We start from the raw sequence: 11,312 nt of genomic DNA, 5'->3' as shown, positions 1-11,312 counted from the left end.
TTTTTGCAAACTGATGTGGAGAACCAGATTTAAGATGGGGAAAATAAGAAATTGAGAGCAACCAAAATTGACACATTTGCCTGTCCTTATCTCAATATAATGCTGCTTCTCTTATAGGCACCTTGCATTTTCCTGGTACTTGTTACAATAATGCCCATTACAGTGATGGATGGAACATAGAATGCCAGTGCTCTTGCATTTGGAGTGCCTGCAATGTGCCTCTTCCCCACTCACCAATGCCTGTGGCATTTACAAAATCAAAAGTATCACAATCATTTTTAAAAGTTTCTTTTTTTAATAAAAAAGAACACTTTTTAGAAGCTGAGTTTTCTCCTGGTGTAGCTCTTTACATTTTTATTTTAAAATGATAACACAGAAAACATTCCCCCTCCCACCACAGAAAAGCCGTACACTTTCATGAACTATTCTTACTTCTTTTCCTTTCTTCACATCCCATCAACACACACAGACATAGACACTGTCATGAACTGGCAATGCGACAGGGATGAGGAAGAGGATCCTGGTGTAGCTGGAACGGGGACACACTGGGGCAAGCTGGGTTTGGGGAAGGAGAGGTTGGCGTAGGAAGTACTTACCAGATGACGGAGAACCGCGAGGGGATGGGAGTCAGTGCACAGGAACTAGAGAAGCAGGACCCGTCACCAGAGCCAGAGGGGCCCATATCTCCACAAACATGATGGGCTATGAGGTGTAGGGAGCAGTGGGAGGGATGCTCTAGGAAGCTGAGGCAGGCAAGGGCCCACAGCCCTGCTCCCTAGCTGGCCAGGTGGAGCTCGCTAGCTCTGGGAGGAAGCGTGTGATTCCTCAGCTGGAGTAGGCTTGGAATAGTGAGGGTCACCTGCCTTGTCAAGCCCAGATGCTGCAATCAGCAGGCAAAGTTTAAAGCAAAAGCAGAGCTGAGGTGCTATGCTGGCTCAGCTTCTTATGTTGGTTGGACCACAGCTTGGATGTTCCAGGGAGCTCTTCAGGACTGTGCTTGTGTGGGACTGACCTCCAGGCACCCTGGCCCCTGGATCACCTGCAGAGGTGGGAATATGGCCTGTCAGGACTGGATTTGCTGGCCTGCTGGACTGTGTGCTAGCATCTACTATGGGATAGTACACTCCAGTGGGGCTTGTCACCAATTAAGAACTTTGGAGTCTCGTTGATTTCGATGGGAGAACTGAGCATGAAAGTTAAGTGCAATGCGTGTTCTTTGTCCATCACACATGCCCTCTCTATTTTTAAAAAGTGGAAACGCTTCACATTCTACCACACTGCAAAGTGCTTTGCTGCTTTCTATGCACGTTCGTACCTCACTTGTGACTCCCTAGATTGCAACTGTTTTCTCCTTTTGCTTTAACTTCCATACCTGAAACCTTCTCCTTACTGAAACATGCTATATTGCACATATTCAAAGCACAGGTGTTTAAACTTATACATGAAACCTGAGCAGAATTGCACTGTCACACCATTCCCACTTTTAAGTTCTCTTTCATCAAAGCAAGAAGCCAGTTCTTTAGAGTGTCTAGATCAAGGGTTCGGTATTCACTGACTCGTGTGTGAATAAAGAGATGAAAAGCAGCCTTTCTGGCAGCGGGTGGCTCAGGAAGCCAAAATGGTGTACACGATCATCTTCAGAAATAACCAGACTTTTCCTTTTGTGTGTGTGCATTATCTCTTGTCATTAAGGTGTGAATATTTCACAATGTCAGATGATTCTGAGCAGAAGATTGGTCCAGTTTTTCTTTATATGGCACAAGAATCACTTGGAGATTAAACACTTGTAAATCCACAAACATGTGGTAAACGAAGCACTGGAGAGCTGTCAGTTACCATTCAAACACTCTGCAGGGCTCCCCTTCTTTTCTTTTCAACACACTCGCATCAAAAGACACCTTGCCAGAGCTTACAGCAAGCCCTTTCTTAAATCAAACCTTCCCCTCAGTCAGGAATGAGAAACCTTTTGCAGGTTGAAGTCCACATCCTCACATAGCTAATCTTCTGGGGACTGCACACTAGTGGTGGGCAGGAGACGGAGTGGATGGGGACCTGATTAACTATTCCTGGTCCCTTTTGTGCATCTCTGGTATGGCGCCTGATAACAACATCTGCACTTCACATCCTTAGTGCCACACATCTGGTTTTCAGGCTTTCAGCTTAGGCAGAAACATAATAGTTGTTACTTCTTCATCCAACCCACAACACACCTCCTTTCTTGTTGGATTTACATTGGCTTAACCATCGTGTCTTCCTTCAAAGAACTCTGGGATGAGGTTGCTTAGAACTTTCTGCTCTGAACAGATTAGTGGTCCCCAACATTCCCTGCTGGGCATGACTGTCAAAACAATTTTAAGTCACCATAAGGACCAACTCAAATATAAAATGGGGGAAAGTGAAAATTTCAACTCCATCAAATGGAGGAAGGGAAGGACAATCTTTCATTGTGGGTGCCTCCAGACGGTCAGTATTTCACAGTAAGAATTCAAGTAAATACCAATAAATTGAGGTTTGCACAATTAAAGTGCTCTGCTGCCCTAGCACAACAAATCTACTTCAAAAAGAAAGGGAATTTTGCATTTATGAAAGCGATGGGAAACTGCATTGAAAAGTGTAGTATGAACAAAGGATTAATGGAAAGATGTTGAAACCTCATACAAGCAAATCAGAATGAAGACTCGCTGTCATATAATCTCCCTAAAAACAAACAAATAAACACTGGCTATAATCTAACCTTGGTGAAAGCTTTGTGCAAGCAAATTGGGATGGATGTTTGATAAATAAATATGTCACCTACAAGAGCCCTCTACATAGTCCATTGCCCCAGGAATTTCTCCCAAGCTTGGGATGATAGATCGTGGGGGGAGATCATGTGGGAGGGCTCAGCTCCCTTTTGCACCCATACCTTTTAATATTAAACTTAGACCCTCACCTTACCCACCATACCTTATATATGAATTAGACAAACAAACAAACATAAGTAGCTCCATCATATCTAGTTGTCTTCATAGATATGCACAAGGACTGCAGGACTCAATAGCAGGAGAAAGCAAGGTTGCTCCGTCTTCCATGTGACAGCCCTTGAGATATTTGAAGATGGCTATCATATCTCTTCTCAGTCTCTTCTTTTCCAGGCTATGTTCCTCATAAGGCTTGGTTTCCAGACCCTTGATCATCTTGGTTGCCCTCCTCTGCACATGTTCCAGCTTGTCAACATCCTTCTTAAATTGTGGCGCCTTCCATTAATCCTACTGCAATACAGATGTGCTATAAATCTGGCAAAAAAAGATAGCTTCTGCTAGTATGAGCCCTTATTCTATTTCCACAGCTCTTCAAATTGCTTTCTACAAAGAAGCATAAAAAAGAACATGGTGCCACTATCTATGCCTTGAGAGTAAAAGTTGGCTACAAGTACCCAACCCCTCCTTTCTTACAGTGACTTCCCCCCTCTAGCGGGGTCAAAGGGAAAATGGGGGGGAGGGACAACAACGACAGAGCAGTAGCTTAGTAGGCATGTGGCATTTCCTCAAGTCATAGGATGGGTTCCCCATCTGAAATCAATAAATAGCAGTTTGGGAGGAATTCTTCAGAAAAATCAGTTGTGAAGTTGACAGTCCTGATGTACTCAAACAATTCTTACAGCTGTGGAGTCCTTAAAGTCAATGAGCTCCAGGCAAAATGACAGTGGGTTCTGGAATCTCTCCCATAGCAGTGTCTGGGCATCAGAATAGAATGTTTACTTGACAATGTTAATTCATTAATCATTGTAGATACTTTTGTTGCACCCGCTTTGAAGCTCGCCACAACTTTTCTTTTCCTTTTCAGATGAAATGTGGTCAATTATAGCAATACATAGTCAGAAGGATCTGTCCCACGTTATGTCTATTTCTTAAGTTCATCAGCCCTCAAGCTCTCAGTTCTCAGTTATTTCTCAGTTCCATAGGACTTAAAGAAATGATGCTTGTCTTTGAGGGGATATAGATCTTGATGAACCAGCAGCAACCTGCAGTTGCTAGTATATATGATCTCCCAGTGCCCAGAAGTGGGTACTACTGAAGCACCAGTGGTATGTTAAGATGAGTGTGCTATTTTAAGCATGTTACTGGAACAAGGCACTTGGAAAAAGCAATAAACATGTGGCTAAAGTAGGGCTGGATGAATCTGTCACAATTTTGACTTCTTTCACTTTTTCCTTTTTCTAGTCTTACTTCCAGTCCTCCATACTTTCAATTCTTGTGAACATTCAGCAGCACTTTACTGTGAATTTCTCCCAATGGACAATTTTGGTATGCAACTTTGCCTAAAATACACATTTTTGTAAAGCAATTTCCATTTGATATGTTATTTTCACACACATATGCACATCTTAATGCACATTTTGCCCTTTTGTATGCATTTTATATAAATTACTTGACTGGAGAACTGCATAGCAAAATTCAGACAAGTGCAACCGTATTACAGCCGTATTACAGGTAGTGAATTATTTTGCATTAGGTACGTTTTCCTTTAAATATGGACTAGACTTGATTTGTCTGCCATCCCTATATGGAGAAAGTATATCTGGATCCCACACAACAACCACATCACAACTGTGCATTTGTAGGATGGGAAAGAGTCACTACAGGCCTATCAGAAAATTGGTGGTAGCACTGATCAGACGTTTTGGAGGGGCAACTGGATTGTCCTCTCTCACTTGGCCTTCCTACTAATCAACTCACCAGCACAAATGGTGGTTTTCTGAAAGGGCTAAGTGTATTAAGCTATGCATTCAACCTTGGTTTGGGTATTACCAGTTCACATGTTTGGTACAATTGGTTGTATGCAACCCACTCAGCCAAGAAAATTATGTTTGCCAAGAAGCAATATGTTGTTTGTGGGGGGGAAACCTCATATTTCCCTCCCCCTCTTATCTGGCTGCTTGGTTAAGTCTCCAACTTCTGCTTAAAAATCTCCAAGGAAGGAGAGTCCACCACCTCTTGTGGGATTCTGTTCCAGTAAAAATACAGTAATAACAACTGGTTGTTATTCACGGCTCCTAGAATCGCTGACTGAGGTGGCCATCTCACTCTGCTAATGGTAGGGCAGGCCTGGCCCTGACTTCTATATCCAGCAGACCTTCCAAGTGTCCCTTATTTAGAGAAGCCTTCCCGGTTTCTGATTTGAACCCAAAATGTGCCACTTTTCCTTAGGATGTCCCTATTTTCATTGGATAAATGTTGGAAGGTTTGGAGTTTTCTAGCCGACGAGCCATCTGAAGGCAATCCTGTATAGGGAAGTTTTTTAATTTTTTTTTAATATGTTGCAAGCTGCCCAGAGTGGCTGGGGTAACTCAGTAAGATGTGTGGGGTATAAACAGTAAAATTATCATTATGGAATGGGACATTCCTATTTTCATCAGAGAAATGTTGGAGGGTATGTATTCATACGGTTTTATTTAGTGATACAACTACAGCCATTAATTTAAAACAGTGCTGAAGTTCTCCTGCAACCTAAATGTAGCTTTTGGATTTATACATGCTGAATGATTGAAATCTCTTGATAATGTCCTAAATTTCCTTTTTGAATGTTCAAACCATTTGATTTTATAGGAGGGTTCTATATACTGCACTCGCTGTCCTGTGTGCCTTCTTTTGCAATTCTTAAAGTCCAAGGAGGCTGCTTTCCATCAATTTTAAAGTTCTTTTTATCTCTATTTGCTGACATTTTAACTCGCTATGTAATGCTTGATATAGCTGTGTTTGCAAAAGACTGGCAGCCACAGGCGGAAGTTCAGTCTGCAGCATCTGCCCACCATCTTGCTGCGCAGCTGCTAATTACCTTGACGTGCAAATTTGCCAGAAAGACGTTATTAAAGTATTTCCAAGGGCCAGATCTGTTTCCTTCCCTAGGAGAGAGAGAATGCTGAAATTATCTTGACAAAACCTCTAGCTTTGAGTACATCTGGCTTCTCTTGAACAGTCTTCAACCAGAGCCATGTCAACCAAGCTATGTTCCAAGTTATGAACCAAGCTTTGTTCGTTGGGGTTTGAAGAGTCTGCAACTTTCTTACAACTGCTTAGCACATGATTAGGTTTGCACACTGATATAACTCTCGAGTATAAAATCAAATGACCTTAGATGCTTGCCATCATGTTGGATGAATCCTCATGCCACAGGAACTAGCCAATGACTGGGGCTTCTTGCTGCAACGATGCCACAGGCACTCAACACATTTGGTAAAGTTTCTTACACGGAATGAAAGGCCCGTGTACAAATTTTGTCATGTGTGAACTCTTTCACTGGCCATGAGTGTAACTAATTTGGTAGTCATTCGTGACTGTATATGTGTCACATAGCAGCCAATTAGTAATATCCTTATCCTTTCAGCTTTCATGGAATACATAGCCAGATAACACACACACAAAACTTCACATTAGGCTGCAAAGTGGCTGAAAACTCGCCACACACCAATACCGTAGATTCTGGCATATAAAACGACTTTTTAACACCGGAAAATCCTCTAAAAAGTTGGGGGTTGTCTTATACGCTGGGTATGGGTTCACTGGGCAGCGGCAGTGGGCAGCGGGCTTCACGCCAGGAGGAAGCTGCCCAGCGAAGCTGCCACGTACAAGACTGGGCGTATAAGTCGACCCCCCAAATTGGTAGCTGCCAATTTGGGGGGTTGTCTTATACGCCCAGTCGCCTAATACGCCGGAATCTATGGTACATTGACCAAGCAATTCTAGCTTTCGATACAGTCTGATTTCCACCGGTATTTTCTGATATATTCTTTTTTCAGGATCGTTGGAGAAATAAGTATCCTGGAATACAGTAGGGTTTATTCCAAGTAAGTGTGCATGTGATAGTAGCCCTACAATGCAATGCTATGGTTGTGTACTCAGAGTAAGCCCTATTGAATTCAAGGGGGCATACTTCTGAGTGGGTGTGCAAAAGATTGCAGCCTTAGGCAGCTAATGTAGAGTTCTGGGACAAGAATAGAGGAAGCCTTTCATCTCTGTTAAATAATGCTCTTCATAAATATTAACCTATTTATATAATAAATATTACTTAATATACTTTAGAAATATTCTGTTGTTTGGGGCTTAAAAAGAAATTCACTTTGTCTGTGTGTGTCTATATCTATCTATCTGTCTGTCTATCTATCTATCTATCTATCTATCTATCTATCTATCATCTATCTATATAGAATTCTGTTTCCCTTTCTGTCTTAGGTTCAATAGAGTGAGTATGGCTTTTATGCCAAGAATAATCTAGAATTTGAAATCAGATCAAGCGTTTTCTTGCTATTGAATAAACAACACAAGCAGCCTGGAATTTTACCTTTTGGGCCATTGTTACCTATTTTGACAGTTTACAGTCACTCACTTATAAAAGGGTGAAGTATTTTGCATTTATATCTCTAGACTATATTTGTACCGGTCCTTCGTCATGCTGGCAATGGACTCTGCATGCTCCAGGGCTAGAGAAACATAGGCAGGAAGCAGGCTGAGCCAAGTGGGCTTGTAGTGATGGATTGAAGTGAGCTGAGTTGGCAGCAGTGGGTGGGATGAGCAAGAGGGGTGATACTGCAGTATGGGCAAGGGAGCAGAAGGTGGAGGAGGTGAGGGAGATGGGCTGGTGGCAGCAGCCCAGGTCAAGCGATAACAGGGGCTCAGGCAAGTTATGGAGGTTTGACGAGGAGTAAGGGGAGGGGAGAGTTTGGTGAGGAGTAGTGAGGGAGGGGCTTTGGGGTAACAAAGTGAGAAGGTGCATCAGCCCCTGGTCAACTGATATCAGAAGTGAAGCTGAAATGTTCTCAGTTGATTGTGGCAAAAAAGTTTGACCTCGCTCTGCAAGGCACCTTGAACTGTGATAGCCAACCGACCAGTCATATGAGGCGCACACATGCACACACATTCTATTAGATGATATTCCCCTTCTTGCTATGGATTAACTGGCACGAACATAAAGGTCTACATCTGTATTAAAGATGTTACTGATTACTAAATGAATAATGCAGACAACTGTCATAGCCTGGAGAGTTAGTGCTTTATGTGCATATACATCAATATTTTCTTCACATCAAGGACTGGCTGAGCATCCTAGATTAACCCTTGAAACAGAGAACCATTTTACCATAGCAAATTTGGGTCAAGGATATCCTTCAGTGAATCTTCACCAGTTACTATTCTCTTATTAATGGTAATTTACCAGCACAGGCTGTGCAGTGCTTATTGTCAAGCAATTTACTTGTGTTTAAGGAGGCTACTCTTGAACGTAATGGCAAATAAATTAATCCTTTGTCCACACAAACCACTGTGCATACAGTCAGTTTTCTCTTGAGCGCTTTAGCACTGCTGTCATTTATATATATATAAAAGCACCAGTGATTATTGTCAAGTGGGTGAGAAAGAGAGGAAGGCGCCAGCTACAAACCTGTCACATGGTATCCTAACACCCCAAAGGTTCTAAGAGAAACAGGAGTTTGGCGCAACCCTGCATGGAATTTTCTTGAAAGCAAGCGCCTGGATGTGGGTGTTGTGTTGGCGGGTTTGCCAGCCTTTGAATGCCTTGTTAGCTGTGGTGATGCAGGCCAACAGATGTACAGTTTGGGGGCTGCCAATTATACAGCTGGAAAGAGAGTTTTGCAATTATTTGCGTTCCAGCCTTTGGCAAATATCCAAGCAGATCCTACCAATTTTATAGGAACTTGCACATACACGTATGGCCAGAATCCAAACCACTGTGATACCAGTTGTGTGCGTCATCCAGTTTTGTACAGCAAACTCCTTATGAAATGTAAGGGGTTTTTTTTTGTTTTTTTAAAAAAGTACTTTGTGGTAACTTGCCATGGGGGTCAGCTGCTTTAAAAAAGCAAAATAATAATAATAATAATAATAATAATAATAATAATAATAATAATATACCACTGGAATAAGAGTTTATCCATACCTTTTGCCTTGCTCTTTCCAGGTATGGGTCCACAGCTCTGTGTCTGAGTGCCTCCCCCCCCGTGAAAACTCATTCTTTAAAGCTGAATTGGAGCAAATGGAAATTTAGGTTTCCTGCAGATCCTCGTTTACTCTGATTGAGCCTTAAATAGCGGGTTTTCACAGGGAAACTTCAGTGCAAATAGGAGGGTGCACTCAGACACAGAGCTTTAAAGTGCAGTCTATGCCTGGATAAGTCCTAACACAGGCCCCTTGAATGCACATAAACAGATTTTTGGAGTCCAAGATGATGAGGAAGACCAGTCTTGAACATAGTTTAGAGCTTCCCTTAGTAGTGTAGTGGCCTTATTAATTGCAGTGTAGTGATTTCAGGTGAACGAATGTAGATACCAATTCTTCTTTACATATGCTGGAAGCTTCCTTCGATTGCATAGGTTTACAGTTTGGTAAGGTTTTTGTGCTTTGGTCAATCTAAAGAGCACATAATATTTTAAAAATGTATTTGCTGTTCTCAAATCTAAAGAATTATTCTTTCATTAGATCAGGGTGGGGAACATTCCATCACGGGGAACCTTGGGGGGTTGTGTGCCAGTGGTGGGTGGGGCCACAGGCAAAAGTGGGCAAAAAAAAAAAAGTAGATCACATTCACCCGGTGCTATACCAGCTGCACTGGCTCGCGGTAGAGTACAGGATCAGGTTTAAGGTGCTGGTTTTAACCTTTAAAGCCCTATACGTCCTAGGACCCTCATACCTATGGGACTGCCTCTCCTGGTATGTCCCATGGAGGACCTTACGGTCTTCAAACAAAAACACCTTGGAGGTCTCGGGCCACAGAGAGGTTAGGCTGGCCTCAACCAGAGCCAGGGCTTTTTCAGCTGTGGCTCCCATCTGGTGGAACGCTCTGTCACAAGAGACTAGGGCCCTGTGGGACTTGACATCTTTCCGCAGGGCCTGCAAGACAGAGCTGTTCCACCAGGCCTTTGGCCAAGGCACAGCCTGACCTTTCGTAATTCTTCACAGAACTCTAGCCCAATGGTTGCCATCAATTTGATTCAAACTGATTTTATAATGAATTGATTTCAGAATGTTGTATTACTTTACTGTTGTTAGCCACTCTGAGCCCGGCTTTGGCTGGGGAGGGCGGGATATAAATAATTTTTTTAATTATTATTTATTATTACTTGAAGCAATTGATGTGACTCTTACCTTCATACAGTAGGCTATTCCAGTCATGCAAAAGTCAGTAGTTTATACGTGTCCCTGCCCACATCTCTCCATCATTCAGCCAGTCATTGCTATAGTTCCTCATCCCTTTTCAGCCATGCTTAGTGAAGGGTGTAGCCTGGGAAAAAGGTGTATCCTAAAGAGAGCCCTGAGAACCAAATATAAAGACCTAGAGGGCTACGTTTGAGCCCTGGGCCTGAGGTTCCTCACCTTTGCATTGGAACTTCCTGCATCTGACAAAATGCACACAGGAACCGTAGATCAGATCTACCTTTCTGAGGGCAGAGAGAGAGCTCCAGTACTTAGAAAAGCAGGCCCAGTCTTGGATTCCTCACTCCTTTCTACTACCAGCATCTCTTGATCCCAGCACTGGAGCTCCAGTATCAGAAGGCCCATAAAGGCAGCATTCTGGGGCTGTTTCAGGAAGCAGGTTGGATCCAAGGGATCCTAAGGCATTACAACCCTCTGGCATGCCCCAAACTAGAGAGATGGCTAGTTAGCCTTTTTCTAATGGGAGGGAAACTTTTTTAAAAAGGACATAGGAATGTGAAGTGTTTCTCTGTAATCACTTCTGCCCTGCTAGCTTGAGCTCATCAGGGTGTTGGATAGACCTACTTTTATATTTATACTACCACCATGGGATTGCACCGTCCATACATTAATGTACCTGCTGCTTCTTTTGCATTTATTATTATTATTATTATTATTAACTTGCATTGATTTTTTTTTTTGTAACCGGCCTTGAAATCCTAGATAAATGTTTAAAGAAAACCAGTAAGCATTGGTTTTTGAGCTCCTGTAATATACTTTGGTTATCCTCAATTAAACAATGCAGTACTATGCTGATCTTATCAGCCTTAAATGTGACAGCTCAGCTCAACTCAACTGGGGAAATGCATTAACACCAAACTATTTAGTTCACATCATGATTCTCTCCTGCTCAGTTATGTCCTTTTTAGCATCTGCGAGCAGTGATGAATTATGAATGCAGTTCATCAGAAACCTGATGAGTTGCATTAGTCTGCAGTTATTATATCCTTCAGAAACATAAGTCAGGCATTGCTCTGGTTTTCATGTGTGCAATGTCAAGGAATCTCAAGTTTCATATCACAGTAGAATTATAACAAACATACAGGGAGCAATGAAACAATACCAGTG

The sequence above is a fragment of the Podarcis filfolensis genome, assembly GCF_964270895.1.
Source record: "Podarcis filfolensis genome assembly, chromosome: 3".
Lineage (NCBI taxonomy): Eukaryota > Metazoa > Chordata > Lepidosauria > Squamata > Lacertidae > Podarcis > Podarcis filfolensis.
The sequence above is the reverse complement of the archived record's forward strand: the minus strand, read 5'-3'. Positions refer to the sequence as shown.